The sequence below is a fragment of the Phyllobates terribilis genome, unplaced genomic scaffold, assembly GCF_046119375.1.
Source record: "Phyllobates terribilis strain yellow unplaced genomic scaffold, ASM4611937v1 Scaffold_236__1_contigs__length_3049075, whole genome shotgun sequence".
NCBI lineage: Eukaryota > Metazoa > Chordata > Amphibia > Anura > Dendrobatidae > Phyllobates > Phyllobates terribilis.
Window position 1 is genome coordinate 1,428,966 of NW_027362996.1, and position 16,600 is coordinate 1,445,565.

A 16,600-nucleotide genomic window follows, 5' to 3' on the forward strand; every position below is an offset into this window, starting at 1 on the left:
TGTAATGCAATGCTATCTATCTAGCTCTCCCTCTATACTTCCTTTCGGATAAACAGACATATTAGGCAAGCGTTTTGGAGCTTTCACCTAAATAACTACAGGTGGTGAGATAAGCTGCACAATATAATTGACCTTTCAGTATATTGTTGCACACACACCATCTATTTAGCAAATGCCCTTGTTATCAACAGCAGCCTTTTAAACTCACCTGAGCTAACAGGTATGTGAGCTGGTTACTCTGCTGCGCTTAAAATTTCTTTTTTGGTTTGCTACAATGCCTTTTCTGAAACGTTGTCTCCCTCTGCTGGAACACTGACTTCTTTCATTTAATGCCTGCAGACTATAAAAGAGAAACCAACCCAAAAAGTTTGGTTGATTAGTCTGTGGCATTCTTTTAAACTGTTGCTTATGGCGGTCTCTGTGAGCTTCTCAGTGACATTCAGCCATCCAGGTATCCCGCCTGCAGTAGACGGAATGTGGCAATGGAACGCTGGCTGCGCGTGTCATAATAGGCTCTGAGCCTTTATATACCTGCGCACAGCAGCAGCCACCTTCAGTCTGCTGCTGGACAGCCAGCAGCAGCAGCAGCAGGAGAGGTAATTAATCAGCAACCCTCCTGCTAAGGGTAGACAGCTGCTCGTTCCACCCCCCCCCCGCCTTAATTGGTTCTCCTCCCTTCCAACGGTGTTGAGGCGGGTGGGAACAGCCGGGGGTTGAGGGTACTGTGCTAAAAGAGGTGGAGTTATGCAGATCTAAAACGCGTGGATTGCAGCAGCAGCAAGCCGAAAAGTGCAGGCATGTGAGGGATCTAGAGGTTGACAGCATGTCTTCTTAACGGGAGTCCAGGTGGCCATCTCCACAAATGGACTTTTCAGAATCCTTGGGTGGCACCGTAGTCGGAAACCAATTCTGGTTATCGCTTCTCGGCCTTTTGGCTAAGATCAAGTGTAGTATCTGTTCTTTTAAGAACACAAGAGCTACGATCTACACTTGACGAGAGCGATCGAACTCGGAAGGAGAAGAGCTTCGGAGCGCAGCTGACATCGGAGAAGGAAGGCGGATATCGGTGGGAGGAAGAAGCTCTAAAGAATCCAGAAGAAGACGAAGACTCGGAGAAGAATCGGGCTGTCCTGTGGAATCTTTGAGTAAGAAAATCATCGAGACAAAGACCTTTCGGGGAATTTGTCCAGAACACGACGGGAGAAGAATCTGCATAGCTCCACCCATTTCGGGAAGAGCTCCAGATCCAGCTCCAAGAAGTAACTGCAGGAGGAAAGCCATGGCAAGCGCTGCGAGGAAGGCCGAAAAGAAGAGCCTGGAGCAGGGGACAGCCAGGAGGGCCCAGCCAGGAGCCGATTCTGACCCCAAGGACTCTGCCTCCACGACTGGCCAGCAGAAGGGACCCCAGAAGCCCCGCCACGAAGCTCCAGCCCTGGAGCCATGGATGCGGCAGACGGTGGCCCTGAAGCTGAAGGAAGTGGATGGGAGGGTGCCGGACATGTCCTCGGACGTGTTCTGCCAGAAGATGCTGCTGGATCGAGGCTTCTCCAGGTCGGACACCCTCAGCATCCAGACCTTCTTGACGGGGATCTTCTTCGTCACCTTCGCCACTGTGAACACCTGCAGGAGGTTCTGGGAAATGGTAAGCGCAAAAGGATCGGATAATTCTTTCTCTGCCTTTACAGGTAGCTGCCCTATCCAGAGGGACGAAAAGAGGATCACGGTCTCCATGCGCAACCCGCACACCCCAGGCCAAGACATCTGTACCTTCCTGAGACGCTTCTGTTTGGTTGTGAAGGAACCCTCTCACATCCTGAATGGACTCGGCTTCTGGACAGGTAAGTGGTCGGTGACTGTTAGACTTCACAGGGACCTGGCGTACTCAGACGGACTTCGGCACCTGCCCCCGACATTCTCCCTGGGCAACTCCTACGGCCTCATCTATTACCCGGACATGCCGCGGAACTGCAGGAGATGCGGCAAGAACGGCCACGAGATGAAGGACTGCAAGGAGGATGCCTGCAGGATTTGTCGAGTGACGGGACACAGCTCGAAGGACTGCCCGAAGAAGACGTCCTGCAACCTGTGTGGGCTGGCGGCTCATCTGTACAAGGATTGCCCCAAGCGTGAGAGATCCTGGGCATCGGTGGTTGCGACGACCCCAGCTCCGGAGGACAACGCCCCGACAACCAGGCCTGTGAAGGTCAAGGACGCGACGACCAAGGCCCCAGCGGCCAAGGCCGAGACGACCAAGGCCAAAGCGGTCAAGGAGTCGGTGGCCAAAGCCCCAGCGACGGTCCCAGCAGCTCCGAAGCAGAAGAAAAAGTCAAAGGAGGGTAAGAGTTCTGTCACCCCTCTCTCGATCCCTCCCCCTGCCACCCCCGTCCAATCCCCCCCCACCCCGGCCACCCCTGCTGAGGATTCCACTTCCTCTTCCTCCTTCCCCTACTCCTCAGCAGGTGTCCTTTCCCCTGCCCCGGCAGCCACTCTCCCTCCTCAGACCATGGTAGTGGTGGAATTAACCTTTCCTCCACCTGCCGCTATCTATTCCGAGGAGGATTTTCCCCTTCTTGTCTCCCCAGTTCCAACCCGGGGAAAGAGGAAGGTGGAGGACAGCCCTGCTACTGAATCCTCCAAAAAGAAGATTCTGGATTTCGTAGGCGAAAAGGAGGATACCCTCCCTGAGCCAGAAGAGATGGAGCACATGGTTGAGACCCTGGTGGCCGAGCCAGAAGAGGAGGAACTGGTGGTCGCCGAGATCGAGGCCGCGCTGCTTGACCAGATGGAGGAAGAGGGCCTGCTGGTGATCCCGTCACCAGCAGTCAACACCGACGAGGGACCACCCGACCGGAGTGGTAACTAAGGTGTATTGCCTGCGCTAACTTTTTCTTTTTTCCCTACATGATGGCTAATATTAACTTATTTTCCATTAATGTCAGGAGCATCAAGGACAAGTTCAGACGTCAGACTATTTATGCCTTCCTTACTTCCCAGTTGTGTGATGTTTATATGTTGCAGGAATGTTCCCTTCCCTCCTCTAGGTCCTTCAAACATCTGGCCAGGGAGTGGTCCCACGGTCCATCCTACTGGTCCGGTGGGGGTGACTGCAAGTCTGCAGGGGTCGCAATTCTGATCAGGGGGGGCGCATTCACGCTTGAGTCCGTCCAGGAGCTCATCTGCGGCAGGGCTCTTGTTGTAGATGGCAACTGGGCGGGAGAACCTGTCAGGTTCATCAACGTGTATGCGTCCCCACTGAAGAATGAGCGTTTGGAGCTTTTCCAGACCCTGCGGCTTCAGCTTGCCACCACCAGGACCTTAGTGATGGCCGGGGATTTCAACTGCCCCATCGAGGAGGATGGTCGTAGTTCTGGCACATCTGCCAAGTTGGACATCACGTCCAAGCTGCTCATCGAGATGGTAACCGAGGCCTCTCTTCAGGACGTGGTGGGCTCCATGGGGAGAGGCTCCACGAACTATTCGTGGAGCCGACCGGATGGCTCACTCCGCTCCAGGATTGACTTTGTGTTCACCTCTCGGGCAGTCAGGCAGAGTAGGCACTCGATGGTCCCCTGCTTCTTCTCCGACCACAGAGCCATTCACTTACAAGGTGTCCTCGGCGACGGTTTTCCGTCCGGTCCCGGCTCCTGGAAGCTGAATTGTGCTCTGCTGGCTCAGGATGAAGTCGTGGAGGAGCTGAGAGCAGCCTACGCAATGTGGCAGTCCTACAAGGGTAGCTTCCAAACAGTCTCTGATTGGTGGGAATATGTTAAACTTGAGTTTCGCTGTTTCTTTCAGGCCAAGGGTCGACAACAGGCGTGTGAGAAGAGGAGGGACTTCAGAGGGCTGCAGCGCGAGCTGCGGTCGCTGCAGGACTTTCTTCACTGTGGCTGGGACGTGAGGGAGGAGCTGGAGGAGACCAAGAAGAGCCTGAAAAGGCACTTTGAGGAGGAGTCCAAGCGAATCGTCTTCCGTTCCAAAGTGGAGAATCTGGAGAAGGGTGAGAAATGTAACTCATTCTTTTTCAGGAAACTTCATGCCGGTCACACGCCCCTGAACGAGCTGCGAGACGAGAGCGGAAACATGCGACGTGGGAAGGAGGACGTGATGAGGGTCGTCAGCGACTTCTACAGCGAACTCTACTCCCACAAGACTACCGACCCCGACGCTGCTGATAACTTCCTGTCAGGTATCACTAACCATCTTGATCCTGCAGGCATGGCAGCCTTGGACAAACCTCTGATGGTGGGCGAATTGCTCTCTGCCGCTAAATCCTTTAGGACCGGCAGGACCCCGGGCAGTGATGGTCTTCCAGCGGAGCTCTATGTAGCGCTGGGAGACCTCATCTGTCCGGACCTGTTGGACCTGTACGAGGAGATGGTGGTGGAGGGTAGAATGCCTCCATCTTTGAGGGAAGGAATGGTCACGATCCTGTACAAGCGGAAGGGAGAGAGTTGCGACCTGAGGAATTGGCGTCCCATCACTCTGCTCAACGTGGACTACAAGATCCTGGCCAAGACGATGGCGACACGACTTAAGACGGTCATCGGACGGATCATCCACCCGGACCAGACCTGCGGCATCCCTGGACGTCGCATCGCAGACAGCCTCGCTCTCGTGCGGGACACGGTCGAGTACATCAAGGTCCGCCGCGCACACGCGGCCCTGGTCTCCTTGGATCAGGAGAAGGCCTTCGACCGGGTTTCCCACGAGTTCATGGGCCGAGCTCTGCACCGGTTAGGTTTGGGTAACATGTTTTGTTCGTATGTCCGTTTGATGTATTTTGATATCCACAGCTCGGTGTTGGTGAAAGGCTGGAAGACTGACCCCTTCCCTGTCCTCTCTGGGGTCAGACAAGGCTGCCCTCTATCACCTCTTCTTTTTGTTTGTGTTATAGAACTCTTCGCAGAGGCTATCCGGCAGAATGGAGAGATCAGAGGGATCACCGCACCGGGTCCGGGACGACACGAGGTCAAGTGCTCGCTCTACATGGACGACGTCACCGTCTTCTGCGCTGATCGTGGTTCAGTCGACGCCCTCGTCCAGACGTGTGAGAGGTTCGGCCGGGCTTCAGGGGCCAAAGTCAACTGCAGGAAGTCGGAAGCCATGCTCTTCGGGGATTGGCAGCCGGCCTCCTCCGCCCCCTTCCCCTTCAACATTCAACCGGATTTCCTCAAGGTGCTGGGAGTCTGGTTCGGGAAGGAAGGAGCGGCCCTCAAGTCCTGGCAAGAACGCTTGGCCAAGGTGAAGCAACGGATCGGACTCTGGAGCCTCAGACACCTCACTTGTGAGGGTAAGGCACTCGTCCTGCGTAATGAGGTCCTGCCCGTCTTGCAGTACACGGCGCAGGCCTGGCCCCCACACGTCACTGTGTGCAGGGCCATTACCAGGACAGTGTTTCACTTTGTCTGGGGATCCAAGATGGACAGAGTCAGGCGGGCCGTCATGTACAAGGAGCCTCGCAAGGGTGGGAAGGGCGTTCCAGATATCCCCACCCTCCTGCGATCCTCTTTTGTGTGTGATTGTGTCCGCCGGACTTTGCAAGTCAAGAATGGCTCCGCGGGCAGGTCCATGTCTCGCTTCTTCCTGCTTCCTCTTTGGAGGCGACTCGGCTGGGACAAGTGGGACAGCTCCTTCCCCTACAACTGGACGACGCCATGGTTCTATGGAGACGTCGTTCGATTTGTGGGGGAACATCAACTGGAGGGACTCAAGCCCGACTTGTGGAAGCCCAAAACTATCCACAAGCTCATCAGAGCCAAGGATGACGTGGAGAACATCACAGGACTTCACCAGGACACGCTGGAGACTGTGTGGACAAATGTGTCGTCTGACAGGCTGACCAACGGGCACAAGGACTTGTCGTGGATGGCGATTCAGGGCGGACTGCCCGTCCGGTCATTCATGCATGCCCGGAACCTGTGCAAGACCCGGTACTGCCCAAGGTGCCCCTTCGTGGAGAAAACATCTTTGCACACTTTTTGGGACTGCGGATTTGCACAGCGCCTGTTGACTGCCCTTGAGGACGACCTGAGGAACTCTGTCCCCAGGGCGAGCCTATCGCACCATTCTGTGCTTTACGGACTCTTCCCTGGGGTTCATACCGTCGGAGCCATCCAGGAGGCTTGGCGCCTTATGAACTGCTTCAAGGATGCCGTTTGGGTCGCCAGGAACCGGCTCATCTTGAGGAGGGAGAGGATGTCCATCCAGGACTGCCGCAGGCTGATCCACAGCCTGCTCAGAGACTATTCCATCGTGGACGGTCCGGAGGACGAGGATGAGGACTAAACCCCTCCTCCCCCTCTCCCCTTATGTGTCTTGTCTTTTAATAAAGCTTCGGGCCTGTGATTTTCCCCTCCCCATCCCCTTTTTCCCAATCCCCATCCATTATCACGGTTCGTCGTACTGTATTGATTGACATGCTTTTTCTTTCATATTGAGTGTTTTGTGTAGCATAGGGGTGTGATGTGTCTAGTTAGTGCGTCGTATCCTCATGCTATGTAAATGTGATGTAGAATTCTGTGTGTACTGGGCTGCGGCACTGTACACTGTCTGTTAACTTATTTTTTGTGCTAATAAAAGATATATTCAATCAAAAAAATCTGTTCTTATCAGTTTAATATCTGATACGTCCCCTATCTGGGGACCATATATTAAATGGATTTTTAGAACAGGGAGATGGAAAAAGAGCTTGCTCTGTCCACTCCACGCATTGACCTGGTATTGCAGTATCTCCAGGACCGGTGCACCCCTTCTTTAATGCAGTTTCTAAAATCAGAAAGAATTGAATTCAATGCTTTTTGTTCATTTTGCTTGTTTGTCGGATTTTGGGATGGACTCTTTGGCTTTGCTTTTCTTCTCCTCATTGGATTTTTCATGTTAAAAGTTGCAGAAGCCAGATGACAAGCTCATTTTGGTTCAACTTCAGCAACTGTGCATTGCATTGCCATGTAATGTAATGTAATGCAATGCTATCTATCTAGCTCTCCCTCTATACTTCCTTTTGGATAAACAGACATATTAGGCAAGCATTTTGGAGCTTTCACCTAAATAACTACAGGTGGTGAGATAAGCTGCACAATATAATTGACCTTTCAGTATATTGTTGCACACACACCATCTATTTAGCAAATGCCCTTGTTATCAACAGCAGCCTTTTAAACTCACCTGAGCTAACAGGTATGTGAGCTGGTTACTCTGCTGCGCTTAAAATTTCTTTTTTGGTTTGCTACAATGCCTTTTCTGAAACGTTGTCTCCCTCTGCTGGAACACTGACTTCTTTCATTTAATGCCTGCAGACTATAAAAGAGAAACCAACCCAAAAAGTTTGGTTGATTAGTCTGTGGCATTCTTTTAAACTGTTGCTTATGGCGGTCTCTGTGAGCTTCTCAGTGACATTCAGCCATCCAGGTATCCCGCCTGCAGTAGACGGAATGTGGCAATGGAACGCTGGCTGCGCGTGTCATAATAGGCTCTGAGCCTTTATATACCTGCGCACAGCAGCAGCCACCTTCAGTCTGCTGCTGGACAGCCAGCAGCAGCAGCAGCAGGAGAGGTAATTAATCAGCAACCCTCCTGCTAAGGGTAGACAGCTGCTCGTTCCACCCCCCCCCCAGCCTTAATTGGTTCTCCTCCCTTCCAACGGTGTTGAGGCGGGTGGGAACAGCCGGGGGTTGAGGGTACTGTGCTAAAAGAGGTGGAGTTATGCAGATCTAAAACGCGTGGATTGCAGCAGCAGCAAGCCGAAAAGTGCAGGCATGTGAGGGATCTAGAGGTTGACAGCATGTCTTCTTAACGGGAGTCCAGGTGGCCATCTCCACAAATGGACTTTTCAGAATCCTTGGGTGGCACCGTAGTCGGAAACCAATTCTGGTTATCGCTTCTCGGCCTTTTGGCTAAGATCAAGTGTAGTATCTGTTCTTATCAGTTTAATATCTGATACGTCCCCTATCTGGGGACCATATATTAAATGGATTTTTAGAACAGGGAGATGGAAAAAGAGCTTGCTCTGTCCACTCCACGCATTGACCTGGTATTGCAGTATCTCCAGGACCGGTGCACCCCTTCTTTAATGCAGTTTCTAAAATCAGAAAGAATTGAATTCAATGCTTTTTGTTCATTTTGCTTGTTTGTCGGATTTTGGGATGGACTCTTTGGCTTTGCTTTTCTTCTCCTCATTGGATTTTTCATGTTAAAAGTTGCAGAAGCCAGATGACAAGCTCATTTTGGTTCAACTTCAGCAACTGTGCATTGCATTGCCATGTAATGTAATGTAATGCAATGCTATCTATCTAGCTCTCCCTCTATACTTCCTTTTGGATAAACAGACATATTAGGCAAGCATTTTGGAGCTTTCACCTAAATAACTACAGGTGGTGAGATAAGCTGCACAATATAATTGACCTTTCAGTATATTGTTGCACACACACCATCTATTTAGCAAATGCCCTTGTTATCAACAGCAGCCTTTTAAACTCACCTGAGCTAACAGGTATGTGAGCTGGTTACTCTGCTGCGCTTAAAATTTCTTTTTTGGTTTGCTACAATGCCTTTTCTGAAACGTTGTCTCCCTCTGCTGGAACACTGACTTCTTTCATTTAATGCCTGCAGACTATAAAAGAGAAACCAACCCAAAAAGTTTGGTTGATTAGTCTGTGGCATTCTTTTAAACTGTTGCTTATGGCGGTCTCTGTGAGCTTCTCAGTGACATTCAGCCATCCAGGTATCCCGCCTGCAGTAGACGGAATGTGACAATGGAACGCTGGCTGCGCGTGTCATAATAGGCTCTGAGCCTTTATATACCTGCGCACAGCAGCAGCCACCTTCAGTCTGCTGCTGGACAGCCAGCAGCAGCAGCAGCAGGAGAGGTAATTAATCAGCAACCCTCCTGCTAAGGGTAGACAGCTGCTCGTTCCACCCCACCCCCCGCCTTAATTGGTTCTCCTCCCTTCCAACGGTGTTGAGGCGGGTGGGAACAGCCGGGGGTTGAGGGTACTGTGCTAAAAGAGGTGGAGTTATGCAGATCTAAAACGCGTGGATTGCAGCAGCAGCAAGCCGAAAAGTGCAGGCATGTGAGGGATCTAGAGGTTGACAGCATGTCTTCTTAACGGGAGTCCAGGTGGCCATCTCCACAAATGGACTTTTCAGAATCCTTGGGTGGCACCGTAGTCGGAAACCAATTCTGGTTATCGCTTCTCGGCCTTTTGGCTAAGATCAAGTGTAGTATCTGTTCTTATCAGTTTAATATCTGATACGTCCCCTATCTGGGGACCATATATTAAATGGATTTTTAGAACAGGGAGATGGAAAAAGAGCTTGCTCTGTCCACTCCACGCATTGACCTGGTATTGCAGTATCTCCAGGACCGGTGCACCCCTTCTTTAATGCAGTTTCTAAAATCAGAAAGAATTGAATTCAATGCTTTTTGTTCATTTTGCTTGTTTGTCGGATTTTGGGATGGACTCTTTGGCTTTGCTTTTCTTCTCCTCATTGGATTTTTCATGTTAAAAGTTGCAGAAGCCAGATGACAAGCTCATTTTGGTTCAACTTCAGCAACTGTGCATTGCATTGCCATGTAATGTAATGTAATGCAATGCTATCTATCTAGCTCTCCCTCTATACTTCCTTTTGGATAAACAGACATATTAGGCAAGCATTTTGGAGCTTTCACCTAAATAACTACAGGTGGTGAGATAAGCTGCACAATATAATTGACCTTTCAGTATATTGTTGCACACACACCATCTATTTAGCAAATGCCCTTGTTATCAACAGCAGCCTTTTAAACTCACCTGAGCTAACAGGTATGTGAGCTGGTTACTCTGCTGCGCTTAAAATTTCTTTTTTGGTTTGCTACAATGCCTTTTCTGAAACGTTGTCTCCCTCTGCTGGAACACTGACTTCTTTCATTTAATGCCTGCAGACTATAAAAGAGAAACCAACCCAAAAAGTTTGGTTGATTAGTCTGTGGCATTCTTTTAAACTGTTGCATATGGCGGTCTCTGTGAGCTTCTCAGTGACATTCAGCCATCCAGGTATCCCGCCTGCAGTAGACGGAATGTGGCAATGGAACGCTGGCTGCGCATGTCATAATAGGCTCTGAGCCTTTATATACCTGCGCACAGCAGCAGCCACGTTCAGTCTGCTGCTGGACAGCCAGCAGCAGCAGCAGCAGGAGAGGTAATTAATCAGCAACCCTCCTGCTAAGGGTAGACAGCTGCTCGTTCCACCCCCCCCCGCCTTAATTGGTTCTCCTCCCTTCCAACGGTGTTGAGGCGGGTGGGAACAGCCGGGGGTTGAGGGTACTGTGCTAAAAGAGGTGGAGTTATGCAGATCTAAAACGCGTGGATTGCAGCAGCAGCAAGCCGAAAAGTGCAGGCATGTGAGGGATCTAGAGGTTGACAGCATGTCTTCTTAACGGAAGTCCAGGTGGCCATCTCCACAAATGGACTTTTCAGAATCCTTGGGTGGCACCGTAGTCGGAAACCAATTCTGGTTATCGCTTCTCGGCCTTTTGGCTAAGATCAAGTGTAGTATCTGTTCTTATCAGTTTAATATCTGATACGTCCCCTATCTGGGGACCATATATTAAATGGATTTTTAGAACAGGGAGATGGAAAAAGAGCTTGCTCTGTCCACTCCACGCATTGACCTGGTATTGCAGTATCTCCAGGACCGGTGCACCCCTTCTTTAATGCAGTTTCTAAAATCAGAAAGAATTGAATTCAATGCTTTTTGTTCATTTTGCTTGTTTGTCGGATTTTGGGATGGACTCTTTGGCTTTGCTTTTCTTCTCCTCATTGGATTTTTCATGTTAAAAGTTGCAGAAGCCAGATGACAAGCTCATTTTGGTTCAACTTCAGCAACTGTGCATTGCATTGCCATGTAATGTAATGTAATGCAATGCTATCTATCTATCTCTCCCTCTATACTTCCTTTTGGATAAACAGACATATTAGGCAAGCATTTTGGAGCTTTCACCTAAATAACTACAGGTGGTGAGATAAGCTGCACAATATAATTGACCTTTCAGTATATTGTTGCACACACACCATCTATTTAGCAAATGCCCTTGTTATCAACAGCAGCCTTTTAAACTCACCTGAGCTAACAGGTATGTGAGCTGGTTACTCTGCTGCGCTTAAAATTTCTTTTCTGGTTTGCTACAATGCCTTTTCTGAAACGTTGTCTCCCTCTGCTGGAACACTGACTTCTTTCATTTAATGCCTGCAGACTATAAAAGAGAAACCAACCCAAAAAGTTTGGTTGATTAGTCTGTGGCATTCTTTTAAACTGTTGCTTATGGCGGTCTCTGTGAGCTTCTCAGTGACATTCAGCCATCCAGGTATCCCGCCTGCAGTAGACGGAATGTGGCAATGGAACGCTGGCTGCGCGTGTCATAATAGGCTCTGAGCCTTTATATACCTGCGCACAGCAGCAGCCACCTTCAGTCTGCTGCTGGACAGCCAGCAGCAGCAGCAGCAGGAGAGGTAATTAATCAGCAACCCTCCTGCTAAGGGTAGACAGCTGCTCGTTCCACCCCCCCCCCCGCCTTAATTGGTTCTCCTCCCTTCCAACGGTGTTGAGGCGGGTGGGAACAGCCGGGGGTTGAGGGTACTGTGCTAAAAGAGGTGGAGTTATGCAGATCTAAAACGCGTGGATTGCAGCAGCAGCAAGCCGAAAAGTGCAGGCATGTGAGGGATCTAGAGGTTGACAGCATGTCTTCTTAACGGGAGTCCAGGTGGCCATCTCCACAAATGGACTTTTCAGAATCCTTGGGTGGCACCGTAGTCGGAAACCAATTCTGGTTATCGCTTCTCGGCCTTTTGGCTAAGATCAAGTGTAGTATCTGTTCTTATCAGTTTAATATCTGATACGTCCCCTATCTGGGGACCATATATTAAATGGATTTTTAGAACAGGGAGATGGAAAAAGAGCTTGCTCTGTCCACTCCACGCATTGACCTGGTATTTCAGTATCTCCAGGACCGGTGCACCCCTTCTTTAATGCAGTTTCTAAAATCAGAAAGAATTGAATTCAATGCTTTTTGTTCATTTTGCTTGTTTGTCGGATTTTGGGATGGACTCTTTGGCTTTGCTTTTCTTCTCCTCATTGGATTTTTCATGTTAAAAGTTGCAGAAGCCAGATGACAAGCTCATTTTGGTTCAACTTCAGCAACTGTGCATTGCATTGCCATGTAATGTAATGTAATGCAATGCTATCTATCTAGCTCTCCCTCTATACTTCCTTTTGGATAAACAGACATATTAGGCAAGCATTTTGGAGCTTTCACCTAAATAACTACAGGTGGTGAGATAAGCTGCACAATATAATTGACCTTTCAGTATATTGTTGCACACACACCATCTATTTAGCAAATGCCCTTGTTATCAACAGCAGCCTTTTAAACTCACCTGAGCTAACAGGTATGTGAGCTGGTTACTCTGCTGCGCTTAAAATTTCTTTTTTGGTTTGCTACAATGCCTTTTCTGAAACGTTGTCTCCCTCTGCTGGAACACTGACTTCTTTCATTTAATGCCTGCAGACTATGAAAGAGAAACCAACCCAAAAAGTTTGGTTGATTAGTCTGTGGCATTCTTTTAAACTGTTGCTTATGGCGGTCTCTGTGAGCTTCTCAGTGACATTCAGCCATCCAGGTATCCCGCCTGCAGTAGACGGAATGTGGCAATGGAACGCTGGCTGCGCGTGTCATAATAGGCTCTGAGCCTTTATATACCTGCGCACAGCAGCAGCCACCTTCAGTCTGCTGCTGGACAGCCAGCAGCAGCAGCAGCAGGAGAGGTAATTAATCAGCAACCCTCCTGCTAAGGGAAGACAGCTGCTCGTTCCACCCCCCCCCCCGCCTTAATTGGTTCTCCTCCCTTCCAACGGTGTTGAGGCGGGTGGGAACAGCCGGGGGTTGAGGGTACTGTGCTAAAAGAGGTGGAGTTATGCAGATCTAAAACGCGTGGATTGCAGCAGCAGCAAGCTGAAAAGTGCAGGCATGTGAGGGATCTAGAGGTTGACAGCATGTCTTCTTAACGGGAGTCCAGGTGGCCATCTCCACAAATGGACTTTTCAGAATCCTTGGGTGGCACCGTAGTCGGAAACCAATTCTGGTTATCGCTTCTCGGCCTTTTAGCTAAGATCAAGTGTAGTATCTGTTCTTATCAGTTTAATATCTGATACGTCCCCTATCTGGGGACCATATATTAAATGGATTTTTAGAACAGGGAGATGGAAAAAGAGCTTGCTCTGTCCACTCCACGCATTGACCTGGTATTGCAGTATCTCCAGGACCGGTGCACCCCTTCTTTAATGCAGTTTCTAAAATCAGAAAGAATTGAATTCAATGCTTTTTGTTCATTTTGCTTGTTTGTCGGATTTTGGGATGGACTCTTTGGCTTTGCTTTTCTTCTCCTCATTGGATTTTTCATGTTAAAAGTTGCAGAAGCCAGATGACAAGCTCATTTTGGTTCAACTTCAGCAACTGTGCATTGCATTGCCATGTAATGTAATGTAATGCAATGCTATCTATCTAGCTCTCCCTCTATACTTCCTTTTGGATAAACAGACATATTAGGCAAGCATTTTGGAGCTTTCACCTAAATAACTACAGGTGGTGAGATAAGCTGCACAATATAATTGACCTTTCAGTATATTGTTGCACACACACCATCTATTTAGCAAATGCCCTTGTTATCAACAGCAGCCTTTTAAACTCACCTGAGCTAACAGGTATGTGAGCTGGTTACTCTGCTGCGCTTAAAATTTCTTTTTTGGTTTGCTACAATGCCTTTTCTGAAACGTTGTCTCCCTCTGCTGGAACACTGACTTCTTTCATTTAATGCCTGCAGACTATAAAAGAGAAACCAACCCAAAAAGTTTGGTTGATTAGTCTGTGGCATTCTTTTAAACTGTTGCTTATGGCGGTCTCTGTGAGCTTCTCAGTGACATTCAGCCATCCAGGTATCCCGCCTGCAGTAAACGGAATGTGGCAATGGAACGCTGGCTGCGCGTGTCATAATAGGCTCTGAGCCTTTATATACCTGCGCACAGCAGCAGCCACCTTCAGTCTGCTGCTGGACAGCCAGCAGCAGCAGCAGCAGGAGAGGTAATTAATCAGCAACCCTCCTGCTAAGGGTAGACAGCTGCTCGTTCCACCACCCCCCCCGCCTTAATTGGTTCTCCTCCCTTCCAACGGTGTTGAGGCGGGTGGGAACAGCCGGGGGTTGAGGGTACTGTGCTAAAAGAGGTGGAGTTATGCAGATCTAAAACGCGTGGATTGCAGCAGCAGCAAGCCGAAAAGTGCAGGCATGTGAGGGATCTAGAGGTTGACAGCATGTCTTCTTAACGGGAGTCCAGGTGGCCATCTCCACAAATGGACTTTTCAGAATCCTTGGGTGGCACCGTAGTCGGAAACCAATTCTGGTTATCGCTTCTCGGCCTTTTGGCTAAGATCAAGTGTAGTATCTGTTCTTATCAGTTTAATATCTGATACGTCCCCTATCTGGGGACCATATATTAAATGGATTTTTAGAACAGGGAGATGGAAAAAGAGCTTGCTCTGTCCACTCCACGCATTGACCTGGTATTGCAGTATCTCCAGGACCGGTGCACCCCTTCTTTAATGCAGTTTCTAAAATCAGAAAGAATTGAATTCAATGCTTTTTGTTCATTTTGCTTGTTTGTCGGATTTTGGGATGGACTCTTTGGCTTTGCTTTTCTTCTCCTCATTGGATTTTTCATGTTAAAAGTTGCAGAAGCCAGATGACAAGCTCATTTTGGTTCAACTTCAGCAACTGTGCATTGCATTGCCATGTAATGTAATGTAATGCAATGCTATCTATCTAGCTCTCCCTCTAAACTTTCTTTTGGATAAACAGACATATTAGGCAAGCATTTTGGAGCTTTCACCTAAATAACTACAGGTGGTGAGATAAGCTGCACAATATAATTGACCTTTCAGTATATTGTTGCACACACACCATCTATTTAGCAAATGCCCTTGTTATCAACAGCAGCCTTTTAAACTCACCTGAGCTAACAGGTATGTGAGCTGGTTACTCTGCTGCGCTTAAAATTTCTTTTTTGGTTTGCTACAATGCCTTTTCTGAAACGTTGTCTCCCTCTGCTGGAACACTGACTTCTTTCATTTAATGCCTGCAGACTATAAAAGAGAAACCAACCCAAAAAGTTTGGTTGATTAGTCTGTGGCATTCTTTTAAACTGTTGCTTATGGCGGTCTCTGTGAGCTTCTCAGTGACATTCAGCCATCCAGGTATCCCGCCTGCAGTAGACGGAATGTGGCAATGGAACGCTGGCTGCGCGTGTCATAATAGGCTCTGAGCCTTTATATACCTGCGCACAGCAGCAGCCACCTTCAGTCTGCTGCTGGACAGCCAGCAGCAGCAGCAGCAGGAGAGGTAATTAATCAGCAACCCTCCTGCTAAGGGTAGACAGCTGCTCGTTCCACCCCCCCCCCCCGCCTTAATTGGTTCTCCTCCCTTCCAACGGTGTTGAGGCGGGTGGGAACAGCCGGGGGTTGAGGGTACTGTGCTAAAAGAGGTGGAGTTATGCAGATCTAAAACGCGTGGATTGCAGCAGCAGCAAGCCGAAAAGTGCAGGCATGTGAGGGATCTAGAGGTTGACAGCATGTCTTCTTAACGGGAGTCCAGGTGGCCATCTCCACAAATGGACTTTTCAGAATCCTTGGGTGGCACCGTAGTCGGAAACCAATTCTGGTTATCGCTTCTCGGCCTTTTGGCTAAGATCAAGTGTAGTATCTGTTCTTATCAGTTTAATATCTGATACGTCCCCTATCTGGGGACCATATATTAAATGGATTTTTAGAACAGGGAGATGGAAAAAGAGCTTGCTCTGTCCACTCCACGCATTGACCTGGTATTGCAGTATCTCCAGGACCGGTGCACCCCTTCTTTAATGCAGTTTCTAAAATCAGAAAGAATTGAATTCAATGCTTTTTGTTCATTTTGCTTGTTTGTCGGATTTTGGGATGGACTCTTTGGCTTTGCTTTTCTTCTCCTCATTGGATTTTTCATGTTAAAAGTTGCAGAAGCCAGATGACAAGCTCATTTTGGTTCAACTTCAGCAACTGTGCATTGCATTGCCATGTAATGTAATGTAATGCAATGCTATCTATCTAGCTCTCCCTCTATACTTCCTTTTGGATAAACAGACATATTAGGCAAGCATTTTGGAGCTTTCACCTAAATAACTACAGGTGGTGAGATAAGCTGCACAATATAATTGACCTTTCAGTATATTGTTGCACACACACCATCTATTTAGCAAATGCCCTTGTTATCAACAGCAGCCTTTTAAACTCACCTGAGCTAACAGGTATGTGAGCTGGTTACTCTGCTGCGCTTAAAATTTCTTTTTTGGTTTGCTACAATGCCTTTTCTGAAACGTTGTCTCCCTCTGCTGGAACACTGACTTCTTTCATTTAATGCCTGCAGACTATAAAAGAGAAACCAACCCAAAAAGTTTGGTTGATTAGTCTGTGGCATTCTTTTAAACTGTTGCTTATGGCGGTCTCTGTGAGCTTCTCAGTGACATTCAGCCATCCAGGTATCCCGCC

General features: G+C 48.7%; 8 non-coding genes and 1 pseudogene across 8 annotated transcripts; all 9 read left to right on the top strand.

Moving 5' to 3' along the window:
- The first annotated feature begins 915 nt into the window (after positions 1 to 915).
- On the top strand, positions 916 to 993 carry LOC141216895 (U2 spliceosomal RNA; annotated as a pseudogene).
- Positions 994 to 6,557: 5,564 nt separating this feature from the next.
- Positions 6,558 to 6,751, top strand: LOC141216743 (U2 spliceosomal RNA). Its single transcript, XR_012285761.1, has one exon. It is a non-coding gene; the product is annotated as a U2 spliceosomal RNA (small nuclear RNA).
- A 1,121-nt stretch (positions 6,752 to 7,872) lies between these two features.
- LOC141215466 (U2 spliceosomal RNA) lies at positions 7,873 to 8,063 on the top strand. Its single transcript, XR_012284532.1, has one exon. It is a non-coding gene; the product is annotated as a U2 spliceosomal RNA (small nuclear RNA).
- A 1,121-nt stretch (positions 8,064 to 9,184) lies between these two features.
- LOC141215467 (U2 spliceosomal RNA) lies at positions 9,185 to 9,375 on the top strand. Its single transcript, XR_012284533.1, has one exon. It is a non-coding gene; the product is annotated as a U2 spliceosomal RNA (small nuclear RNA).
- A 1,119-nt stretch (positions 9,376 to 10,494) lies between these two features.
- On the top strand, positions 10,495 to 10,685 carry LOC141215468 (U2 spliceosomal RNA). Its single transcript, XR_012284534.1, has one exon. It is a non-coding gene; the product is annotated as a U2 spliceosomal RNA (small nuclear RNA).
- Positions 10,686 to 11,806: 1,121 nt separating this feature from the next.
- LOC141216396 (U2 spliceosomal RNA) lies at positions 11,807 to 11,997 on the top strand. Its single transcript, XR_012285431.1, has one exon. It is a non-coding gene; the product is annotated as a U2 spliceosomal RNA (small nuclear RNA).
- Positions 11,998 to 13,118: 1,121 nt separating this feature from the next.
- On the top strand, positions 13,119 to 13,309 carry LOC141216584 (U2 spliceosomal RNA). The gene has a single exon (XR_012285612.1). It is a non-coding gene; the product is annotated as a U2 spliceosomal RNA (small nuclear RNA).
- Positions 13,310 to 14,430: 1,121 nt separating this feature from the next.
- On the top strand, positions 14,431 to 14,621 carry LOC141215469 (U2 spliceosomal RNA). Its single transcript, XR_012284535.1, has one exon. It is a non-coding gene; the product is annotated as a U2 spliceosomal RNA (small nuclear RNA).
- A 1,122-nt stretch (positions 14,622 to 15,743) lies between these two features.
- Positions 15,744 to 15,934, top strand: LOC141215470 (U2 spliceosomal RNA). The gene has a single exon (XR_012284536.1). It is a non-coding gene; the product is annotated as a U2 spliceosomal RNA (small nuclear RNA).
- Positions 15,935 to 16,600: the final 666 nt, after the last annotated feature.